The sequence below is a fragment of the Oryctolagus cuniculus genome, chromosome 19 (genome assembly GCF_964237555.1).
Source record: "Oryctolagus cuniculus chromosome 19, mOryCun1.1, whole genome shotgun sequence".
NCBI classification, from domain to species: domain Eukaryota; kingdom Metazoa; phylum Chordata; class Mammalia; order Lagomorpha; family Leporidae; genus Oryctolagus; species Oryctolagus cuniculus.
Window position 1 is genome coordinate 3,469,395 of NC_091450.1, and position 21,055 is coordinate 3,490,449.

The 21,055-nt window shown below is 43.2% G+C and overlaps 1 protein-coding gene and 2 pseudogenes across 6 annotated transcripts in view; all 3 read left to right on the forward strand.

The window, feature by feature from the left end:
* LOC100350867 (transport and Golgi organization protein 1 homolog) overlaps positions 1–21,055 on the forward strand; it is a 59,518-nt gene that overhangs the window by 9,397 nt on the left and 29,066 nt on the right. The gene's annotated exons all lie outside the window — the stretch shown is intronic.
* LOC103345876 (histone-lysine N-methyltransferase EHMT2 pseudogene) lies at positions 234–13,790 on the forward strand (annotated as a pseudogene).
* On the forward strand, positions 14,014–17,243 carry LOC127488695 (serine/threonine-protein kinase LATS2 pseudogene; annotated as a pseudogene).

Sequence of the window (21,055 nt, forward strand, 5' to 3'; positions counted from 1 at the left end):
ATTCAAGTAAAAAATCCACTAAAAGGGAACTTAGGTTATGATCATTTACCAATATTTTAAACATTAGATTCATTGCATGATACTATGATGAATCCTGTTTGTGCTCATCTGAAGCCACTGATAGTGTGAAACATGACACTTTACCGATTGTGGCTGCAGGTTCTATCAAGGATTCAGAATAGAATAACATTGAAGGAGCTATTCCTTGTTGAGTAGAAGCAGCCAGGGGAAGCATGGTTCCTTCTCGCAAAAGTGTGAGACACATGATGACTTCTTTTTGCCGATATGCTTATTCTCATGGCTTTAGAAAACTCTTGAGGAAATGTATGAGACCTATTCATTTGATTAAATTTTCAGATTATGAATTTTTCATGTTTCAGGTTGAATGCATAGAAAATCATTTTATGGAATGTATAGAAAAACTAGACCATTCAACTTAGTCTTATCCCTACAGAAGGAATATAATGTTGTATGTATAAAATATATAGGATTTGCTATCACTATAAGTAGCTTTTGAATATTTGCATTATTACATGCTTCTGTGACCTTGAAAAAATGTCTTGAACTTTCTGGGATTAAAGCTTGGGCATTGAGTTTAAGCTTTCTGATTTCAGCAACTTTCTTTTTTTTTTTTTTTTTTTTTGACAGGCAGAGTGGACAGTGAGAGAGAGAGACAGAGAGAAAGGTCTTCCTTTGCCTTGGTTCACCCTCCAATGGCCGCCGCGGCTGGAGCGCTGCAGCCAGCGCACCGCGCTGATCGGATGGCAGGAGCCAGGTACTTATGCTGGTCTCCTGTGGGGTGCAGGGCCCAAGCACTTGGGCCATCCTCCACTGCGCTCCCGGGCCACAGCAGAGAGCTGGCCTGGAAGAGGGGCAACCGGGACAGAATCCAGCGCCCCGACCGGGACTAGAACCCGGTGTGCCGGCGCCGCAAGGCAGAGGATTAGCCTAGTGAACCACGGTGCTGGCTCTGATCTCAGCAACTTTCTAAGCTATACAGCTGGGGGACCATGAAGTCTCAGTTGTTTTCTCTGAACTGTTTATACAATTCTCTATAAATCTAGAATGACTTCACATAAAAAGTTTAAGTGCACATATATATAAATATAAGGATTTTGTATTTATTCAAAAGATAGAAAGGGAGAGTGAGCAAGAAAGAGAGTGAGCTTCCAGCTAGTGGTTCGCAGTTCATGAACAAAATGTCTGCAGTGGATGAGGCTGGGCCAAGCTGATGCTAGGAGTCAGAAGCCAGGAGCCGTGGACTGCATTCTGGCCTCTCCTGTGGGTGTCAGGGGCCCAAGTACTTGACTCATCTGCTGCTGTTTTTTCAGGCTCATTAATAAGGAGCTCAGTGGGAAGCAGAGCAGCCAGGACTTGACCCAGCACTCTGATATGGGATGCTGCCATCACAGTTGGAGGCTTAGCCTATTGCACCAAAATGTTGGCCCTCAAAACAAGTAATTATATTTGCAGTATAGAGTCAACATACACATGAATAAAACTGTCACATCATCAGATTCTTTTCTGCACTCATTCCTGATAAAATATTTGTCTTCAACTTTATTCATTAGACAAGAATAAAAGTTCTAAAGCTAGATTCCCTTTATCATAAGAGCCATACCTTTACGTATTGTTCAAGCTTGAAAAAAAAAACTTTGTATGTAATCTTAGATGACATCAAGTTGAAATACATTCTATTTCTAGCTCAGTTAAGAGCTGCCTCAATTTCCCAATTAGTAGTATACTCATAGTTGAGGACGCAGTGTCTGCTAACATCAAGCCACTTTTCAGATAGAGGAAAGCTCTCCTTTTCACAAGGATCATTATATAAAGGGGCTAGCCAATGTGTCTGTTGTCATCTTTTCCAGACTGTTTAGTTATCCTTGCTATAAATGCCTTTCCCTCTCAAAAATGAACATCTAAAGAATTGTTACTGTAGGAAATTTCCATTTATCAGCATTGGGGGATGTATTTACTGAGGTTTCTCATCAATACAATACTAAATGTTTGCTTTAGTCTTGAATCTACCTTAGCATTTGTCTGCCCTTTACAATTGAAGATGTTAGGTTTAGATATCAAAACTTGTCAATATTTTTAGAAAACTTTTATTTAATAAATATAAATTTCAGAAGTACAACTTTTGGATTATAGCAGTTTTTCCCCCCATAACCACCCTCCAACCCACAATCCATCCCATCTCCTACTCCCTCTCCCATCCCATTCTTCATTAAGAGTCATTTTTAATTATCTTTATATACAGAAGATCAATTCAGTATATACTAAGTAAAGATTTTAACAACTGCACCCACATAGACACACAAAGTATAAAGTACTGTTTGAAGACCAGTTTTACTGTTAATTCACATAATACAACACATTAAGGACAGAGATCCTACATGGGGTATAAGTGCACAATGATGCCTGTTGTTGATTTAATAATTGACTAATAATTGACACTTTTTTTTGACAGGCAGTTAGACAGTGAGAGAGAGAGACAGAGAGAAAGGTCTTCTGTTGGTTCACCCCCCAAATGGCCACTACAGCCGGCACACTGTGCCAATCTAAAGCCAGGAGCCAGGTGCTTCCTCCTGGTCTCCTATGCGGGTGCAGAGTCCAAGCACTTGGGCCATCCTCCACTGCCTTCCCAGGCCACAGCAGAGAGCTGGACCGGAAGAGGAGCAACTGGGACAGAATCCAGTGCCCCAACTGGGACTAGAACCCAGGGAGCTGGAGCCACAGGCAGAAGATTAGCCTAGTGAGCCATGGTGCTGGCAATAATTGACACTTTTGTTTATGATTCAGTAATCATCTGAGGCTCTTGTCATGAGCTGCCAAGGTTATGGAAGCCTCTTGAGTTCACAAACTCCAACCTTATTTAGACAAGGCCATAATCAAAGTGAAAGTTCTCTCCTCCCTTCAGAGAAAGGTAGCTCCTTTGATGGTCCGTTCTGACAAAATTTTGAACAGCTGAGTTTTAATTTTGAAGCCTTGCATTTGCCCAGTGTTTTTTTTTAAAGTAATTTGAGAAATCTAAAACAAAAATTATCCAATAAAACTGATGTCTGTTTGTCACATTTTTACATTGTGAAGCTATGATTTTAATATTATAACAGTAGTAAAGTATATTTTAGAATTTTGGATATTTTTATTTTCTACAGGTTTAGCTATATCAGTATAAACTCACAGATGTGAGAATGATCATATAGTAGAACTTGGAAAAAGCTTATTTGTAAAGCTTCAACATAAAATATGTAAATATTCAACTTTACATATGAATATAATTCATTTTTACAAATTTAAGTTAACATATTTGTTAGAAAGGTGCCCTTCACACACACACACACATAAATGCACGCACATACTCATACACATACACACACACACATGCACATTCACACACACGTACTCATACATAAACACACACAGATACACACACATTCACACTCAGTCATTAAACTATGGTAACCAAAAAAAGTCTATTATGTTTATGTGGTCTTTGGGAAACAAGCAAATTCATCTTCAAGAACATTTTCCAAAAAGATTTATTTATTTATTTGAAAGGCAGTTATAGACACATACGCACACACACACAGGTCTTTCATTTGCTGGTTCACTCTCCAAATTGCCAGATCTGGGCCTGTCCAAGGCCAGGAGCCAGGAGCTTCTTCCAGGTCTTCCGTGTGGGTGCAGGGGCCCAAGGACTTGGGCCATCTTCTGCTGCTTTTCCAGGTGCATTAGCAGGGAGGTGGATCTGAAGTGGAACAGCCAGAACAAGCACCAGCACCTATATGGGATGCTGGCCCCAAAGGTGGAGGCTACCTGCTACACCACAGTGCTGGCCTCTCTTCAAGGACATTTATATTTATTTGACAGGAAGAAATAGAACCCTTCTATCCACTGGTTCACTCCCCAGATGGCTGCAATGACCAGGGCTGAGCCAGGCAGAAGCCAGGAGCCTGGGTCTCCTGAATAGGTGGCAGGGGTCCAGGTACTTGGACCGTTCTCTGCTGCTTTCCCAGGCAGACTGTCCGGCAGAGCAGCCTGGACTGGTGCTCCAGTATGGGATGTCTGCATCAGCTTAACCCATTGTACTACAATGTTGGCCCCTGTCTGCAAGGACATTTAGGTCAGGCACAGATAGGTGAAGATGAGACCCTGATTAGGATGTCTTTATGGAGAAGGTGCTGTGCATGACCGAGATGCACAGCAAATGAGACCTTTTCCACAATTGTGTTGAAAGGTTTCCAATTCTGACTTTTGTCACTCAGTCTAATAAGAAATAAAATTGATAATGAAATAGATGATCTGTTTCATAGTATAGCTTACATTTTACTAACTCAAAATGTGTTGGAAGTGAATGAGACTTTTAGGAGGAAACAACATTGAGACTTCTAAAAAATTATAAAAAACAAATATTAAAAGATACTAATGATTTTTGAAAAATATTTGGAAGGAAGATATGATAACCAGAGATCATCTAGTTACACAAATTTATTCTCAGAGGTTGTGAGACTTTTTGAAAACTACAAAACAACAAATCATTAGAGGTGAAATTTGTTTGTCTTTCTTCTTAATAGGTGAACATTATACCATAGATTGCCAAAACAGATACAATTTCTAAGAGTAGGATTATGAGTGAGTTGAGCAGCAATGGCATCCAAATATACTGCTCCCCAACAGATGATGAAACTACAGCTCAGGGGAACTCCTCCTTGAATGTAAGCTTCTATTTAATTGTTTTACATGTGAGAATGAAGATACGATTTATAAGTAGCAATATTAGTCATATGTTTCATTTGTATCTGACAAAAAGAAGAATAACAATGTGTTTTCCCCAAAATTCAGTGCGAGGAGACATTTTCTTGACCTTGAAAAATGTTTTTCAAGAATCAGTACTTTTTTATGGCTTCATTTAGTCTTTTTTTTTTTTTTTTTTTTTTGACAGGCAGAGTAGACAATGAGAGAGACAGAGAGAAAGGTCTTCCTTTGCCTTGGTTCACCCTCCAATGGCCGCCACGGCTGGCGCGCTGTGGCCGGCGCACCATGCTGATCCTATGGCAGGAGCCAGGTACTTATGCTGGTCTCCCATGGGGTGCAGGGCCCAAGTACTTGGGTCATCAATCACATATTCACAGATACATGTAACCATCATATGATAATATGGAAATTTTGATGATATTAATTCTTCTAATCCACAAATATGGAAGTTTTTTCCATTTTTTTGGTGTCCTATTTGTTTCATTAATGTTTCATAATTTTCATTGTAGATATATTTCCCATCCATTACTAAATTTATTCCTGGTGTTTACATTTTTTTGTAAATATTGTGAATAGTGTTGAACTTACAAATTCTCAGTCATGCCATCGTTTGTGTGTACAAAGGCTTTTCTTTTTTGTGAGCATCTTATTGCTGATTCAGTCTCTGTTTTATTTATTGGTCTATTTAAGTTTTCTGTGTCTTCATGACTCAATTTTATAGATTGAATGAGTCCAGAAATCTTCTTGAATGAGCAGTGTGCCAGGAAATTAAAAAAAAAATCCATGTGGGAGTTTCCTGTAATATCCAGGACTGGGCCAAGTCAAAGCCAGGAGCCAAGAACTCCCTCAGAGTCTCTCATGTGCCTGATAGGGGTCCTAGCACTTGGTCCATGTGCCACACTTTTCCCAGGCACATTAGCAGGAAACTGGATGGGAAGTAGAGCAGCCTGGGCTTGAACCAGTGCCCATATGGGATTTAGATTCCCATGGCATGTTACTAGCTTTACTCTTAGGGGTAAGTCCAAGTCAGCATATGCCAAACTGTGCATCTCCTCCCTCTCTTAGTCCCACCCTTAGTTTTTTTTAAAAGATTCATTTATTTTACTTGAAAGTCACAGTTACACAGAGAGAGGAGAGTCACACACACACACACACAGAGAGAGAGAGAGAGAGAGAGAGATAGAGAGAGAGAGGAGTGGGGGAGAGAGGTCTTCCATCTGCTGGGTCACTCGTCAGATGGCCGCAATGGCTGGAGCTGCACTGATCTGAAGCCAGGAGCCAGGAGCTTCTTGGTCTCCCATGTGGGTGCAGGGGCCCAGGGACTTAGGACATCATCTGCTGCTTTCCCAAGCCATAGCAGAGAGCTGGATCAGAAGTGGAGTAGCCACATCTCGAACCAGCACCCATATGGGATGCAGGCACTGCAGGTGGCGGCTTTACCCACTATGCCACCGCGCCACCCCCCAATCTTATTTTTAACAGGGATCAATTTTCAGTTGAATTTAAACACCTAAGAATAATTGTATGTTAATTAAAGAGTTCAACCAATGGTATTAAGTAGAAAAAGAAAATACTAAAAGGAATAAAATAGTAAGCTGTTCCTTGACAGTCAGGATAAGGGCTGATCAAGACATTGTTTCTCATAGTATCCGTTTCACTTCTACAGGCTTCCTTTTAGGTGCTTAGTTAGTTGTCACCGATCGGGGAGAACATATGATATTTGTCCCTTTGGGATTGGCTTATTTCACTCAGCATGATGTTTTCCAGAGTCCTCCATCTTGTTGCAAATGACTGGAATTTTTTTTTTTTACCGCTGCATAATATTCTATAGAGAGTATATATCTAGTCTTCTGTTGATGGGCATTTAGGTTGATTCCATGTCTTAGCTATTTTGAATTGAGCTGCAATAAACACTGAGGTTCAGATAGCTATTTTATTTGCCACTTTAATGTCCCTTGTGTAAATTCCAAGGAGTGGGATGGCTGGGTCGTGTGGTAGGGCTATAGTCAGGTTTCTGAGGAATCTCCAAATTTTCTTCCACAGTAGCTTTACCAGTTTGCGTCCCCACCAACAATGGATTAGGATTAGTGTGTCTTTTCCCCCACATCCTCACCATCATCTATTTTTTTTATTTTATTTATTATTTTTTTTGACAGGCAGAGTGGACAATGAGAGAGAGAGAGACAGAGAGAAAGGTCTTCCTTTGCCTTGGTTCACCCTCCAATGGCCGCCACGGCTGGTGCGCTGCGGCCGGCGCACCGCACTGATCCTATGGCAGGAGCCAGGTACTTATCCTGGTCTCCCATGGGGTGCAGGACCCAAGTACTTGGGCCATCCTCCACTGCACTCCCTGGCCACAGCAGAGAGCTGGCCTGGAAGAGCGGCAACCGGGACAGAATCTGGCACCCCAACCGGGACTAGAACCCGGTGTGCCGGCCCCGCAAGGTGGAGGATTAGCCTAGTGAGCTGTGGCGCCGGCTTACCATCATCTATTGTTAGTTGATTTCTGTATGTGAGCCATTCAAACCTGGGTGAGGTGAAACCTCATTGTGGTTTTGATTTGCATTTCCCTGATGGCTAGTGATCCTGAATTTTTTCATGTGTCTGTTGGCCGTTTGGATTTCTTCTTTTGAAGATGTCTGTTTAGGTCATTGGCCCATCTCTTAAGGATTTTAAGATTTTTTAAATGGAATAATATTCCCTTGTGTATATGTACTAAGTTTTCTTTACTCATTCATGTACTAAAGGACATTTAGGTTGATTCTCTATCCTGGATATTGTGAATAGAAGTATTGTACACCTTTTGTTAAATATATTTAAATGTATTTTATTTTTGATGTTATTGTAACTAGAATTATTATTGTTGTTTTTTAAAGAATTACTTTTATTTATTTGAAAGAGTTAGAGAGGTAGAGACAGAGAGGTCTTCCAGCCACTGGTTCACTCTCCAGATTGGCTGCAATGGATGGAGCTGAATCCAGGAGCCAGGAGGTTCTTCCTGGTCTCCCACATGGGTGCAGGGGCCCAAGGTCTTGGACCATCTTCCACTCCTTCTCAGGCCATAGCAGAGAGCTGAATCGGAAATGGAGCAACTGGGACTTTAACTGGCATCCACATGGGATGCTGGCGCTTCAGGTCAGGGCTTTAACCTGTTGCGCCACAGCACTGACCCCATAACTAGAATTATTTTAACTGCATTTTAGGTCCTTTATTGTGAATGTATGAAAATACAATTAAGTTGTGTATATTGATCTTACATTCTGCAATCTTGCCAAATTCATTAATTAATTTTATAGTTTTTAGTGGATTTCTTAGGCTTTTCTATTCATAAGATCATATCATTATGTGAATAAGGATAATTTTAATCTCTTACTTTCAAACCAGATGCCTCTGCCTAGTCTCTAATGGAATGTTAACTAGAGGTGGTGATTGGATATCCTTAGCTTTTCCTGATCTTATGATGAAGTCTTTCACACATGGCATTATAATGCTAGCTGTAGTGTTTTCATAGACACTATCATCAATTTTAGGAAGTAATCTTCTTTTTAAAATTAAGGTTTATTTAAAGGAGTGACAAAGAGAGAGGGAGAGACAGAGAGAGGAGTCTTCCATGCACTGGTTCATTCCTCAAATGCTTGCAACAACTGGGACAGGCCCCGATTGAAGCTGGGAACCCAGAACTCCTGCCACAGAGCTGGTGGGAACCCAAATACTTGGGCTATCATCCAATGCATTTCAGGCACATTAGCAGGAAGCTGGATCAGAAGCAGAGTGGCCACCACATAAACTGTGATATGATGAGATACAGGCCTTCGAAACAGTGGCCCACAATGTCACAACACCTGCTCCTGAGGAAGTTCCTTTCTGTTCTTAGGTTTTGGGGCAGTTTGTCATGAAGATTTATCATTCATAATTTATCAGTTTACTCTAATGAAATGTTACAGTTTATTATCTGTGTTTTTTGACTCAGATTGGTAGTCCTTATCTTCTAAACTTTTTTCATTACCTCTATGCTGTATAATTTTTTGAAGTAAGATTTTTGAGCATATTCCCGTATAATCCCTTTTATTTATGTAAAGTTGATAATGTTACCTGTCATTTAAATTCTACTAAATTGAGAATTCTCTTTTTATCCTATCGGTTTTATTGATTTTTAAAGGCTTTGAAAAAGAGTTCGATATTCCAGTGTTTGTATCTGTTCTATATTTCATTACCTTCTACTTAAATCTTTATTATTCCCTTCCTACTATTTTCAGGTTTGGTTTGATTTTCTTTTTGTATTATCTTAAAGTGAATGGTTAGATTACTTACTTGAGATCTTGTTTCTTCTTTATACAAGCATTTTTAGCTATAAATTTTTCTTTAAGCATTGCTTTATATATATATATATATACTTTTAGATTTTTGTGTCTTATCTTTATTTCTATTTATCTTGGTGTATTTATGTTCTCCGCTCTGTTTTCTGGGGTTCAGATATTTAGACTGCTGTTTAATTTTCACATATTTGTGAGTTCAGACGGGGCGCCGGTGGCCGTCTTGCGGACCGAGGACTTCCTGGCCAGGGGCGCCCAGCCTCCCTTGTTGCTGGCCGCCAGCCCCTTATTCTTGGTGACAGCCATGGGTCCGGCCTTGGGCGTGGCCGTGCGGGAGGCGGGCCGGGCCGGGTCCTTGCGCGCGCAGGCTGCGTCCTCCGGTGGCCGGGCCGACTTGGGCCAGGGGGATGGGGGACCTCCCCGGCTGGCACTGCAGTTCCCCTGTCCCCAACCTTGGCCCAGGATGCCCCTGGGAGCGCGGACACGTCCCAGCCCAGCACCCAGATGAGTGGGCATGGGGAGCCATGGCGCCCACCCTGCGACCCCCTCGCTGACACCACCGCAGTTCCTGCCCCTCTCTGACCCTGCCCTATGGAGGCTGCCTGTCAGCCGTGGGGCTGCCACCAGGGCCAGGCTGGGAAGCCCTGGAAAAGGCCCTGGTCATCCCAGAGTCAGAGAGAAGGAAGAAGCTCCAGTTCCACCCCTGGCAGCTGTACCTGCTGGTGAAGCAGGGGGAGCTGCAGAAGGTGATTCTGATGCTTCTGGACAGCCTGGACCCCAACTTCCAGAGCGACCAGCAGAGCAAGCGCACGCCCCTGCACGCAGCCGCCCAGAAGGGCTCCGTGGAGATCTGCCACGTGCTGCTGCAGGCTGCAGCCAACATCGAGGCGGTGGACAAGCAAAGGGGACACCTCTGATGGAGGCCGTGCTGGACACCACCTGGAGGTGGCGTGCTACACGGTGCAGCGAGGCGGCTGTGTGTACAGCAAGGAGGAGAATGGCGCCACCTGCCTCCACCAGGCAGCCAAAATCGGGAACCTGGAGATGATCAGTCTGTTGCTCAGCACAGGACAGGTGGATGTCAGTGCCCAGGACAGCCAGGGTTGGACGCCCATCATCTGGGCCGCGGAGCACAAGCACATTGAGGTGATTCGCATGCTGCTGACGCGGGGTGCCAACATCACCCTCACTGACAACGAGGAAAACATCTGCTTACATTGGGCCTGCTTCACCGGCAGCGCTGCCATCGCCGAGGTCCTCCCGAATGCCTGCTGAGACCTGCATGCCGTGAACCACCACGGGAACACGCCCCTGCACGTCACTGCCCGGGAGAGCTACCACAACTGTGTTCGGCGCCAACCCCGAGCTGCGCAACAAGGAGGGGCAGACCGCGTGGGATCTGACCCCGGAGCGCTCTGACGTGGGGTTCACGCCACAGCTCAGCTGCAAGCTCCGGCTCAGGGTGGGCAATCGCGCCATCCGCACGGAGATCATCTGCCGGGGTGTGGCTCGAGGCTACGAGAACCTGCCTATCCCCTTTGTCAACGGTGTGGACAGGGAGCCCTGCCCTGAGAATTACAAGTACATCTCAGAGAACTGTGAGAAGTCCACCATGAACACTGACCCCAGCATCACACACCTGCAGCACTGCACGTGTGTGAATGGCTGTGCCAGCTCCAACTGCCTATGCGGCCAGCTCAGCATCTGATGCTGGTGTGATAAGGATGGGCGGCTGCTCCAGGAATTTAACAAGATCGAGCCACCCCTGATTTTCGAATGTAACTGCAAGAACCAGGTAGTGCAGAGTGGCATCAAATTGGGACTGCAGCTCTACCAGACAGCCAAGATGGGCTGCGGGGTCCATGCCCTGCAGACCATCACCCAGGGCACCTTCATCTGAGAGGGCATTGCGGAGTTGATCACCAACGCTGAGGCTGACATGAGCGAGGATGATTCTTATCTCTTCGACTTAGACAACAAGCCACTTCATCAACCATCTGTGCAACCCCAACATCATCCCCATCCGTGTCTTCATGCTCCACCAGGACCTGCAATTTCCACGCATCGCCTTCTTCAGTTCCCGTGACATCAGGACTGGAGAGGAGCTAGGATTTGACTATGGTGACCACTTCTGGGACATCAAAAGCAAATATTTCACGTGCCAGTGTGGCTCTGAGAAGTGCAAGCATTCAGCCGAGGCCATTGCCCTGGAGCAGAGCATCCTGGCCCGGATGGATCCTCACCCCGAGCTGCTGCCTGAGCTCGGCTCCCTGCCCCCTGTCAACACCTGAGCCTGGACCAACCCTGCCTCCCCCACCCCCACCCTGTGCCCAGCAGCCTCCTCTGCCATCTGCCCTCTCCTCCCCCACTATCTTGGCACACATTCCTGGACCAGAGACTCCAGCCAGGCCTTGGAGGTCTGGCAGCCCTGTCCCCCAGAGCTGGTTCCTCCCTGGGAAGGGGGCTTCAGGGCTGGCCGTCCCCTGTTCCCCAATGAGTTGAAATTGGGCCTCTTTTCATTTTCAGTAAATGTTGGTTTCTGATGTTGGTTTCTTTTTTAAAAAAATTATTTGAATTGGAGAGGGAACAAGTGAGGAAAAAGGGAGGGAGGGAGGGAGACAGAGAGAGAGGTTGAGATTTTTCATTTACTAATTCAGTCACCAAATGGTCACAGCAGCTGGAGATTGGCCAAGATGAAGCTAGGATCCTGAAACTCCATCTAGGTCTTCCACATTAGTGTCAGCGACCAAGTACTTAAACTGTCATTCACTGCTTTCCCAGGTACATTGGGAAGTAGCTGAGTCAGCAGCAGAAGCATTGTGGCTAGGTCAGCAACCAGCACTCTGATATGGGATGGAGGCCTCCCAGGTGGTGGCTTAACCTGCTGCACCACAGCCTCCATTCTTCTGCTATTAATTGCATTGTGGCCAGAAGACATTTTTTTCTTATTTCTATTCTTTAATACGTATTTATATTTGCTTTTGTGGCCTATTATGTGGTTTATTCTAGAGATTTTTCCATGTACACTTAAAAAGAATGTATATTCTTTTATCCATTGGAGTGTTAACTCTAGTTTATAGTGGTGTCTGAATTTCTGCTTGTTGAGCTTCGCTTTGCTCTGTCCATTTTTCATGTTGAGGTATTGAAGTCTGTAAGTATTATTAAATTGCTTGTTTACCTCTTCATTTCTGTTTTCATTTCTTGTGTGTGATTTTGGTGCTTTGTGAACAGGTGCATATGGATTCATAAATCAAGGATTGGGTGGGCCCTTTCTTGTAAAATTATATGTAAGACACTCTTCATAACTTTAGTAGAAAAGTTTAAAATATTTTATCTAATATTAGAAGAGCCACCACAGCTTTCTTGTAGTTGCTGCTGTCATGATGTGCATTTTTAATCTTTTTACTTTCAATATATTTGTATCTTTGAACCAAATTGTGTCTCCTGTAGAAAATATACAGCTGAGACATGCTTAACTGTTCAGTCTGGCAGTTTGTGCTTTTATTCACTTGTTTAATCCATTCACAAGTAATATTATTACTTCTATAATTTGATTTGTGACTACCATCTTACGTTTTGTTCTCTAAATTTCTCATGCTATATTTGCAATTTCTCATGCTATATTTGTTCTATTATTCTCTTTTTACTTCTTTTTTTGGCATTAAGCAAATGTTTATCTAGACTTTTATTTAATGCCTTTTCACTGTACATTTTAGCTTTGATTATAGTAGTTGCTCAGGATTCACCATATACATACACCTTAACTTACCAGAACTGACTTCACATGTATTCCACTTTTGATTTAAATAGTATAGAAACTTTACTATTATATAGCTCTATTCTATTTTCATATTTTCTGTGGCATTATTGTTATACACATATTTTTATATTTCAAACTTAGTAATACATTAGTAATTTCCTCAATCCAGTTCAGCTTTGGTGCTACCTACAGTCTTTACATGGCTATTAGCAAATGTGTCACAAATGTAATACCTTTCTATGTGTTCTAGATTACAGAAACATTATATAAATATTTTTATATGTTATTTAAAAATTAAAAGGATAAGGAGGATATACATTTAAACCATCATTTTATAATTATATAATTACAATTACTATTTAAAAATATTTATTTGAATCATCTACAGAAGTTTCTTGCTTTCAGTATGAAGAATTTCCTTTAGTTCTTTTTATAATTTAAAAATTAACAATTGTGCATATTTATGTGCTACATTGTGACATTTCAATAGATATATGAAGTGTGTACTGGTCAAAACAAGGTAATCAACATTTCTCCCTTTTGACATTATAACTGGAGGATGGAGCATATGAAAGAGCTATCTGTACCTCCATATTTATCGCAGCTCAATTCACAATAGCAAAGACATGGAATCAACCCAAATGCTCATCAACTGAAGACTGGATAAAGAAATTATGGGCTATGTACACCATGGAATACAACATGGCAAGCCGAAAAAAAAAAAAAAAAGAAAAGAGAAAGAAAAAAAGAAAGAAAAGAAAATGAAGTCCGGTCATTTGCAACAAAATGGATGAAACCGGAAAACACCATACTTAGTGAAATAAGCCAGTTCCAAAGGGACAAACTCTGTATGTTCTCCCTACCTGTGATAACTAATAAAGCACCTAAAAGACAACATGTAGAAACTAAATTCACACTTTGGGAAGCAACGATTTTCAGGAGCTCTTCTTTTGACTGTTGAACAGCTTTTTATTCTATATTTTTTATCTTTTCCTTTATAATATTTTCCTTATCTTTTTCTCTTTAATACAATTCATTGAATGTTATACTTAACAGTTAATTATATATGTATAAAATTAATTTAAAATAGATCTTATTAAAGAATAAGAGTGAGAATAAGAGAGGGAAGAGGAAGGGCAGCGCTCACAGTGGGAAGAATTAGCAAGATCATAAAGTTGTAATTGTGAAATGTATGGAGATCTGCGCTTTGGAACCGCAGCTCCCTGGGAAGATGGACCAGCTGCCTCCGGGGCCGTCCCAGTCCCTGTGGGGCCCGCAGCAGCTCCAGCCACTGTCATCAGGTCTCCGGCCCAGAGCCCTGGGCCAGGACACTGTGGGGGGTGTAGACCACGCAGCAGGAGAATGACGACTTCACCATGGAGGCTCTGCATTTAGATTCTCTAGGGACTACAAAAGTTGAAGGGAAGCATATTTTCAAAAAGGAAGTTGTCTTGAAAATATATTTACAATATTGACAGCTTTTTATTTTTTTTTTAAATAATTTAACACTTTAAGAAGATTTATGGTAAAAGGAAACTGGCCTAACAATGAGGCCAAAGATTTTTCCTGCCACCACTTACTCTGGAAATACCTGGCAGCGACTGCAAGAGACCCGCGAGGGGCTGAAACAGCCGCCCAGGCCTTCCACTCAGGGGTTGCCCAAGGGACAGAGCAGTGATGCCTCCCTGGGCAGCAGAGGGCCAACGCTTTTATAAGAAAGCCCTGCGGGAAATCTGACACTGCTTGTTGTCTTTGCTAAGGAATCCGGCACTTGCACTGCTGGGAACGTCTAGATGCTGCAGAGGCTGGTGAATGCAGGGTGTGACCAGGAGATGGCGGGCAGAGTGCTCAAGCCCACTGGCAGCAGGAGTATAGAAATCGCCCTGGAATACATCAGTAAGAAGGGCTGCCTGGGTCCCAGGAACGAACAGACAGTGCGACAAGCAGACCTTGCCAGGAAAGGGCCTGGCGCCAATCCCGGTGTCGCACGGAGGCCCAGCTTCCAGGGCGACGCCTTCCCACCCTACCACCTGCTGGGCGGCGCTGGAGAAGGTGTCGCGGCCCTCAGTGGACTTTCTCTTCCCCGGGGCGGTTTTCCATGGCGTGCCAGCCCCCCCCCCCCCCCCCCCCCCGTCCTAAGGCTATGCAGCAGCGGGCCTGGAGGGGGCAAGGGTGCACTTCCCGGGCTCTGGTGGTGCCGCTGCCTGGCGCGCACTATGGCCGCGCGCTTGCTGGTGCCCGGGGAGCCGCTGGCCTAAGGCGTGCGGCGCAGCCTCTTGTTCCAGAGCAAGGTGCTGCCCAAGGCTGGAGTCTACCCGGTTCTGACAGCCAACAGCCAGCCCGACGGCCCTGCGCCCAGAAGGACCAAATCCTTCAACAGCCAGCAGCTGCAGGCCGGTGCGCCTGTCCAGGCCGGCCCTCCCTGCTGGCCCCCAACACTCTCGGCAGCCCCTTCCCGCTGGCCCTGGAGTTGGGCGGCTCCCACCGCAGGTGCCTGCTCCCACCCTACCCGAATCACCTGCTGCTGCCCAGCAAGTACGACCTGGACAGCCTGTGTGCAGGCATGGAGCAGAGCCTCCAAAGGGGTCCAGCGGCCGGCCCCCCCAAAAGGGGAGACAAGAGCCACAAGGGCACCAAGGGGCACAGATGCGGGAAGGACAAAAAGCAGATCAAGACATCTAAGTCCTTATCCGCAAAAATAGCAAGGAGGAGGAGAATCAAGAGTCGCGCTTTAAGTAATTGATGGAGCAACACATGGAAAATGTCATAAAAACCTACCAGAAGGTGAACCGGAGGATGCAGCTGGAGCAAGAGATGGCCAAAACTGGGCTATGCGAAGCTGAGCAGGAACAGAGGGAGATCCTCTACCAGGAGGAGTCCAATTACAGCAGGCTGAAGAGGGCCAAGGTGGACAAGTCCATGTTTGTGAAAATCAAAACCCTGGGGGTCGGTGTCTTTGGAGACATGGACTTTACTTGTAAGGTGGACACTCACACTCTGTACACCATGAAGACCCTGAGGTAGGAGGACGTGCTGAGCCGGAATCAGGTGGCCCATGTCACGGCCAAGAGGGACATCCTGGCTTGAGCCGACAACGAGTGGGTGGTGAAACTCTACTACTCCTTCCAAGACAAAGACAGCCTGAACTTTGTGAGGGACTGGTCCCTGGTGGGGATGTGATGAGCCTGCTGATCTGCATGGAGTTCTTCCCTGAGCACCTGGCCTGGTTCTACATCATAGAGTTGATGTTGGCCATTGAGAGCGTCCACAAGATAGGCTTTATTCACTGGGACATTAAGCCTGACAACATTCGGATAGATCTGGATGGTCATATCAAAGGGACAGATTTTGGCTTCTGCATGGGGTTCAGGTGGACTCACAATTTCTAATACTACCAGAAAGGAAACCACATCTGATGGGACAGCATGGAGCCCAGTGACCTCTGGGATGATGTGTCTAACTGTTGGTGTGAGGACAGGCTGAAGATCCTGGAACAGCAGGTGGCAAGCAGCACCAGTGGTGTCTGGTGCACCCCCAGTTGGGTCGCCACATTACATCACTCCTCTGCAAAGGGTACACCCTTGTGGAGCATCAGTGTGATTCTCTTTGAGATGCCAGTCAGGCTGGTGCTCACACTCACAGAAACCCAGCTGAAGTTAATCAACTGGGAGAACACCTCCACATTCCCACCCAGGTCAAGCTAAGCCCAAGGCCAGGGGCCTTATCACTGAGCTGAGCTGCTCTAGTCTGCCTGGGGGAGGGATGGGCCGATGACTTGAAGGCCCACCCTTCTTCACACCATAGACTTCTCCAGCAACATCTGGAAGCAGCTGGCCCCCTACATGCCCACCAGCAGCCACCCCATGGACACCTCAAATTTTTGACCCCATAGATAAAGAAAGCTTGTGGAATGAGGCCAGTGAAGGGAGTACCAAGGTCTGGGACATGCTCATCTGCCCTGGAAACAGGCACCCCGAGCTTGCCTTCTGTGAATTCACTTTCCGAAGGTCCTGTGATGACAGTGGCTACCCCTTTAGATGTCCCAAGCCTTCAGGAGCAGAGGCTTCACAGTCTGAGAACTCAGATTGGGAAAACTACCATCTGGTGGATTCAACCGAGGGTGCCAGCTGGTCTATGTGTAGCCAGTGCAGCCAGGGACCGGGGAGCAGCCCAGGTGGGCTACTTCTCTGGAGACTATTCTTCACTGCGAACACCCAAAACAGAAGCTGAAGGGACTCATTTCCAGCCGAGCTGCCTTTCTCAGTTCCGTTTGCTGCGCAGGGAGGGTGGACGTGACTTTGAATTGGCTTTTTAGGACTTACACTGCATTATAACAATATTTTTAAACATTTAGTACAGTTTAGAAAGAGTACTTATTTTGTTTATATCCTATTTTTCTTAATAAATTATAGGGATTAACTTTGGCAAATCATGCTGCTGTTATTTTCTATATTTGTATTTTATCCATAGCACTTATTCACATTCAAGAAAAGACATACAAACTGAAAACCATGTGAGAACAAATGTCTGTGCAATAATATAAAAAAAAGCACTCTGCCCAGATGTCATGGAGACCATTTTATCCACACAGTGGATTTTGTTTGTATTTTTTCCCACATTTCAAAATCGTGATATAATGTTAAATGGTGCTCTTTTTGGCTTTGTGTGTATTATAGTATAATAGGAAGTGAGCAGGGTGATGATGTGCTGTGATTTCAAACGTCTGCTGGGAAAGTACTACTTGAGCAGGGTTTTTCTATTATAAAATTACCATATCTTGCCATTCACAGCAGGTGCTGTGAATATGTTTTTACCAAGTGTTTTTAAATGACTCATTTTAGACAATGTGCTGATAAGGTATCCTGTGGGTGACTTCTTCGCTATGATTGTATCCCTTATTGTTTTGTTAAAGACATGCAGAAGTGTAACTGGAAGTGATCTGTGTGTGTGTGTGTGTGTGTGTGTGTCCTGGGTATGATTGGGTTCTTTGAGGGGTAAAGTGAAACATTTGTCATATACTAAACTTACACACATACAAAGGGATTAACGTAGCTATGCCAGAACTTTGAAGTTACGCATGTCCATTTCTGTAGTCAGTATGCTCTTGGGTCCTTGGTGTAGCTGTTTCTGGAATTCAGTAACTCCAACCCTGCTACTTAACCTCTTGAATGCTTCTTTCTCCCGCTATTGTAACAGCTGAGATGTTACCACAATGAAATTGAGTAATCCTACGGTTTTTGAGTAATCTTACGGTTTTAGTGCACTTTGAAGTGTTGAACTGTAGCTTGGTTTAAACAGCATGGGTTTTTCTAACCTTTGTAAATAATCAAAGATTCTTAGTGATATTGGGATGAAAAAATAAACCATACATATTTTCTTAGGTGTATAGATGTATGTATAACTACATAGGTAAACAAACAAAATATTCCTTATTTCAAATTAGTATGGTGCCTATTTAAAGTGATTTATTTAAAATCTCTTGCTTTTTAAAAAATCTGATCATAGTTTTCATTATATTATTCCCCATATTTTTCTTTGAAATTCTTGGCATAATGTATCCATTACTTAGTTTGTATCTAAGAAACAACACTTATAAGTTTATCAATGACTAAACTAAAAAAAATCCTGTGTACTGGTTTGCATTTATATGAGTGGCATATTCTGAAATCTGCTCTGCTTGTATTGTGACTGTCAATATTTTTACATAGTGCTATTTTACACAATGCCATGTTGTTATTCATAGCACTATGACCTACTTTCATGTAGTAGGTTCTTCTCAGGAATTCAGTTTAACTATTATTTATTGACATATCATTGCCCTTGAAAAGATTCTACTAGCACAATTTATCATTAAAATTTTGAATCCAAAAAAAAGAAAAGTATGAATTTCACAACTGTAAAACAATGTAGTCCTCCATATATTCCTACAGACTTCTAATGGTACAGCTTAACAACTAGCCATAGGACCCCCAAATCTCTTAAACTAGCTGATAAAAATAGCAGCTTAAGTGTTATAAAGATCAAATAGATAGGAATAAATGGTTAAAGAGATCATATAAGTAGAACTAAGTGATTGGAAATAAGAATAGACAGAATTAAAAAAGAGTGAAGACTCCCAACATGAGAAGCAGTCCATACAGCAGACTCATAGAATGACAATTGCTTTAAGTAGCACTGGGACCTTAGAATCAGCCCTTAAGGCATTCCAGTCTGGCTGGAAAGCCCAGAGGGAGCATTTCAGGCATGGAAAGCCAAGACACTGTGGAAAAAAATGTCCTACATAAAGGGCCCCTGTGAGCAAGACCCCAGTGGAAAGAAGTGGCCACCAAAGAAGGGTGTACTTTTTTTCTGAAGGGAGAAGAGAACTTCCACTTTGCTTATGGCCTTGAGCTAGTGAATGTGAAAGGCTTCCAAAACTGAGGCAGCTCATGTCAAGAGCCTTGAGTGATTACTGATGTCGTACTTAAGACTGTTATTTGTTAAGTGAACAAGAGTCACTGTGCACTAACTTCCCATGCAGGAGCTCTATCCACAAAAAGTTGTATCATGAGACTTAATAGTAAAACTTGTTCTCAATAATCACTTCCATTTTTTAAAATACTTATTTATTTTATTTTATTTGAAAGTCAGAATTACAGAGAGAGAGAAGGAGAGGCAGAGAGAGAGAGGTCTTCCTTCCAATAGTTCACTCCCCAGCTGGCTACAATGACTGGAGCTGCGCCTATCCAAAGCCAGGAACCAGGAGTTTCCTCCAGGTCTCCCACATGGTTGCAGGGGCCCATGGACTTGGGCCATCTTCTACTGCTTTCCCAGGCCATATCAGAGAGCTGGATCTGAAGTAGAGCAGCTGGATCTTGAACCGGCACCCATTTGGGATGCCAGCACTTCAGGCCAGGGTGTTAACCAGCTGCGCCATAGCGCCAGCCCCAAGAATCACTTCCTTTTAGTGTATTAAATGTAGGATATTATTATGTCTCATAAGTTATATCTAAGAGCTCACAAAAGAGGTATCATCCTTAGGTTCTTCTTTAAAGACAATTAAGTTCTGAAAAGGAAAGAAGGCAGAGGAAGGAAGGGAAAAGAGAAAGGGGGAAAAAAGTGAAAACACCTTAGCAAAGCAATAACAGAATAGCCCTTATCTAGACTATTAAGGAAGAATTCTGTTAGTTTTTTATTCGATTTTTTCTTTTTCTTTCTTTCTTTTTCTTTCTCAGACTAAACAGGAGAGGGAGGAGGAATAGGTGGGAGGACAGGTACAGAAGAATTACTGTATTCCTAATGTTATATTTATGATATACATACAAATAAAATAAATTCAATTAACTTCAAGTGAAAACAGAAATAACTTTATTCTCTGATAGACAGAAGTAATTTCAAAAATCAAACATGTCTTTCAACTGTCTATAGACAAGCTATATTCCAAGTGGTCTATTCATCCTAATAATGTCCTAACAGAAGTTTTTTTCTCTTATTCCTTTTACTCTTGTAAATATACTCTCCATAATTTTCTGTGTTTGAAGAAAGCATACTTTTTGATTCCATATTTTAAAATGTGAATTCTTTTTTCTCTGTCATTTCCTCAAATTTGATAGGGACATGGCTAAAATTCTATTTCCTCCCTTCATTTGTACTTGAAAAGAAGAAAATGAAACCACAACAAAAGAAAACAAAGCTTCAGCAATCCAATAATTAGCAGTACATGCTCCTGGCTGGCTGCTTCTTCCTGAAAACATTAGATCTTTTTTTTTCCCCCTGGCCAGGTGGGGGAGAAGCCTTTAGTTAATGAGTAACAAGAGTGTAGTGGCTTTGGGTACACAGAAATCTTATTTTTGTCATTTCAGTCTATGAGGAGAAAGTAACTAACAATTATTTCCTTCTGTGCTCACAAGCTTTGTGTAACGGTTATCTACTGACACAATGCATTGCATGACAAACAAACAACAAAGCAAAGCTATGCAATGATGTACCTTTATGTCTGGCATGTCCTGTGACTTGCTGATCAGAACTTGCCAGGGCTGTTACTGCTTATGTGCCCATGTACAACTTGCTCTGTAAAAGCCCTGTAGATGGGTTCTGCTAATTTTGATAGGGTGCACTCACATATTTGTGAGTTGGGAGTTATTAGCTCATCTCAGAGGGTCTTAGCTGGTTTTATTAGGGACATATCAGCTCTGCTGCACATGTCTAATCTTCCAAGAGATTGCAATGGGCAGCTCCTGTTAAA